The following is a 3,702-nucleotide window of genomic DNA, read 5'->3' on the forward strand; positions in this document are numbered from 1 at the left end:
ACCTAGCCTGTTGTGTACTGAAATTCGGTTAGTTAGTGTTATAAAGAAGAAGAAGAAAAGAAAAGTTAAACAAAACAAAACAAAACAAAACAGAGTCCAGGAAGTTCTTGAGTAATTAAACATTGTCTGGAAATTGCATCAAAGTGAATTAGAGGGAGTTTCCTAATCAAGGGAGCCAGAAGCAAGTGCCTACCTCTATAAAAGTTACCTGTGTTCTGGGCCTCTCACTAGTTCCTGATTCTTTTCACATCCCCATCACTTGTCTCTCTACAGGTAAGTCTCTTTAACTTGAACCTATATTATGGAATCTATAAGGTTTTTAAATGATAGACTTTAAAGTGTTATGGATCAATGGATTCATATGGATCAGTTAGTTTGACTTTCCTCAGTAGACTGAAGTTTTGACCTATTTTAGTGTCCAAGGGGACATTTGTGAAATTATGAGACTTGAGTTCAAAGTCTATGTGACTTTGTATAAATTGTATAAGTTAAATCTCGACTTTTTTTTTTTAGATTTTTTTTCAAGGCAATGGGGTTAAGTGGCTTGCCCAAGGCCACATGGCTAGGTAATTATTAAGTGTCTGAGGGATTTGAACCCAGGTACTCCTGACTCCAAGGCTGGTGCTCTATCCACTGTGCCACCTAGCCGCCCAAAAAGACACTACTATGCCCAACATGGGGCTCAAACCCACAACCTTGAGATTAAGAGTCTCATGCTCTACTGACTGAGCTAGCCAGGCGACTATATCTGGACTTCTTATTTGAGATGGTATTGTCCTTAATGTCCTTCCAAAAGGTCCCTTCAGACACTGATTGCCTCAGGATCCCCAAATAGGGCAGGACTAATCCAGTGATTAAATTGACCAAGTGGAGTGTGCCTGATTAACAAGATTAATTGTGTTTGACTAGGGTGAGAGACTTGCTTATTCAGAGAATCATGTTCAATTGCTTTTCTTGGTAAAGACATTGGAGTGATTTGCCATTTCCTCCTCCAGTTCATTTTACAGTTGAAAAAACTGAGGCAAATAGGGTTAAATGACTTGTCCAGGGTCCTGTAGCTAATAAATAATTGAGACCAGATTTGAAATCAGGAAGATGAATCTTTCTGTCTCCAGGCCAGACACTATATATCCCCTGAACCACTTAACTGCCAGAATCATACCTAAATAAGGTCAAATGAAAAAGAAAGTCTCTCAATCACTCTAACTTACCTACATTAATAAATAAGGGAGACTTCCTAACAGTGATAACAACACTAATAACACTAATATTTCAGTAATATTATAACAATATTCCTATTATATATAATGGAAAGCTAATTTACACACAAAAAATTTATTCAACCAAAGAAAGCAGTTATTTTTTCTATCTGTGCAAAGTCCAAGGAATATCAAATATAAAAGAATAGCAATGTAGCATTTCCATCTGAATTGTCTTAAAAAAGATGAGATGAAAGAGATGACATTGATAACAGTATCAATAATAATAACAGCACAAATGAGTTATCTAACAGTTACTGACTTTAGGCTTTGGGATAAAGGATATGATTCTTAACTTTACTCATTCTACTTCCTTTCTAGAGCAGGAATATTGCTTTTCCAGTGATGTTTGTCAGGTTGATTTTTTAAAAAATTACTTTTTTTTTCAAAGCTACTGGAAGGTGGAAGAAGGTAATGTGTGCACATGTGTGTGTATGTGTGTGTGTGTGTGTATGTGTATATGTGTGTGTACCTGAGAACAGTTACAAGCCTACACAGAATGTGGTGGGGTGGTGAGGGAAGAAATAACCTCCAAATGTAACTTCAATAAGGCTGGTAACCTTCAAGGAGAGAATCAGAATTTGATCTAGTATAGCACTTCCAATCCAAACAGAAATCTAAGGAATTGAGGCTTGACAGGGGAGAAGGGAAGCACAGAACACAGGGTAATAATAATTAATGATAATAATAATCGGCATTTATGATAAGTTAATTTATATTGCACTTTAAATGTTGCAAATTACTTTACATAAATTGTCAACCTCATTCAATCTTTGCAACAACCCTGGGAAGAAGGTGCTGTTATTCTCATTTTACAGATAAGGAAGCTGAGGCAGATAGCGATTAGGTGACTTGTCCAGGATCACACAGCTAGTGAGTGCTGGAGACCAATGTCTGAGTGAATGTCTGAGGTCTATCTCCCTAGATGCCTAATCATAGACTAAGAGCTAGAAGGGACTTTGGTGGTCATCAAATGCATCTGGTCGATCTGTCTTTTATCCCCTCTTAGTTTCTGGAAGATGACTTCTGTGAAGATGACTGATTTGGAAAATGCTTGTGAGGAGATAATTAATATTTACCATAGGTATTCAGTGAGGACAGGTAATTATGACACTCTGTCCTTGAAGGAGTTTGGTAAGCTTGTGAAGGAGCAATTTCCCAGTTGGCTTGTGGTGAGTAGAATCATACTTGAGTTGGGTCACTTGCACTGATACCTCTAGAAATGACCTGAGGCTCCTTTCCACATGATTTTTAGCATCCCAAATCAGCTCAATGCTTGGACAATATTTTGGCATGGATAATCTTAATCCTTTTATGTCCTATGTATTAGTCCTTATGTCCTAAACAGAAGTGATGTTGGAGAATTCACCAAAGGCTGATTCTGGATCTGTGGAGTGGGAGGGTGGAAATCTTAAGGCAAATTTAGTAGAAGAAATCCCAGGATTTGTGCAGAGTAGGTAATTAATTTTGTTGGCCTGAACTGAAGGAAAGAATGTCATGTGACTTTTTCAAGGCGATTTGGAAATACATGATGGAAAGCAGAAGAAAAATTAGGCCATGCTTTCTTATCTCCTATCTTTTTTTTTTTGCAAGGCAGTGGGTTAAGTGACTAGCCCAATGTCACATTGCTAGGTAAAGTGTCTGAAGTTGGATTTGAACCCAGGTCCTCCTTGCCACCTAGCTGCCTCTATTAACTCCCTCTTGAATAGGGACAATTTTCCTTCTACAGATCAGGCTTCTGTAAATAAAGGAAATTTCCCCAAGGAGTAATTACTAAAAGTCAAATTTACTTCTTGAGGGTCAGGAATAAAGAGAAAATCGACATGTGTTTGGGTTCTATCCAGTTACTGACCTTCTGGGTATATGCCCAGCTTGATCTGGGGAGGCTGTCGCACCTGCTGAAATTTTCTTTCTTCTCCTCCTCCCTCCCTCCCTCCCTCCCTCCCTCCCTCCCTTCCTCCCTTCCTCCCTTCCTTCCTTCCTTCCTTCCTTCCTTCCTTCCTTCCTTCCTTCCTTCCTTCCTTCCTTCCTTCCTTCTTTCCTTCCTTCCTCCCTCCCCCTCTTCCTTCCTTCCTTTCTTTTTTTTTTAATCAGAGAATTTCTTCATCCTTCCCTTCTTCCCACTCTCCCTCCCTTCTTAAAGTCCTTCCTTCCTTCCTTCCTATGTTTGGAGAATCTTTGGAGAAAATATTTTAAGCTTTGTGATAATGCTCTCCAATAATTTTTCTTTCTAGAAATTAAAGGATGAAACATATATCAACAATCTCTTCCAACATTCGGATGAAGATAAAAACAGAGAGATCACCTTTGAGGAGTTTATGAACATGATGACCCCTTTGCTGAAATCTATTCATGATCATATCCATGGAAATGATCACAACCATTGAGACAGCTGAGAATCTACCCATCCAGCCCTCTCTCACTTCTCCAGATGAGAGAACTC

General features: G+C 38.7%; 1 non-coding gene across 1 annotated transcript; it reads right to left on the bottom strand.

Annotated features, from left to right (window-relative positions):
- Window positions 1-667: 667 nt before the first annotated feature.
- TRNAK-CUU (transfer RNA lysine (anticodon CUU)) lies at window positions 668-740 on the bottom strand. The gene has a single exon. It is a non-coding gene; the product is annotated as a tRNA-Lys (tRNA).
- Window positions 741-3,702: the final 2,962 nt, after the last annotated feature.

Source organism: Macrotis lagotis, chromosome 2 (genome assembly GCF_037893015.1).
Source record: "Macrotis lagotis isolate mMagLag1 chromosome 2, bilby.v1.9.chrom.fasta, whole genome shotgun sequence".
Lineage (NCBI taxonomy): Eukaryota > Metazoa > Chordata > Mammalia > Peramelemorphia > Peramelidae > Macrotis > Macrotis lagotis.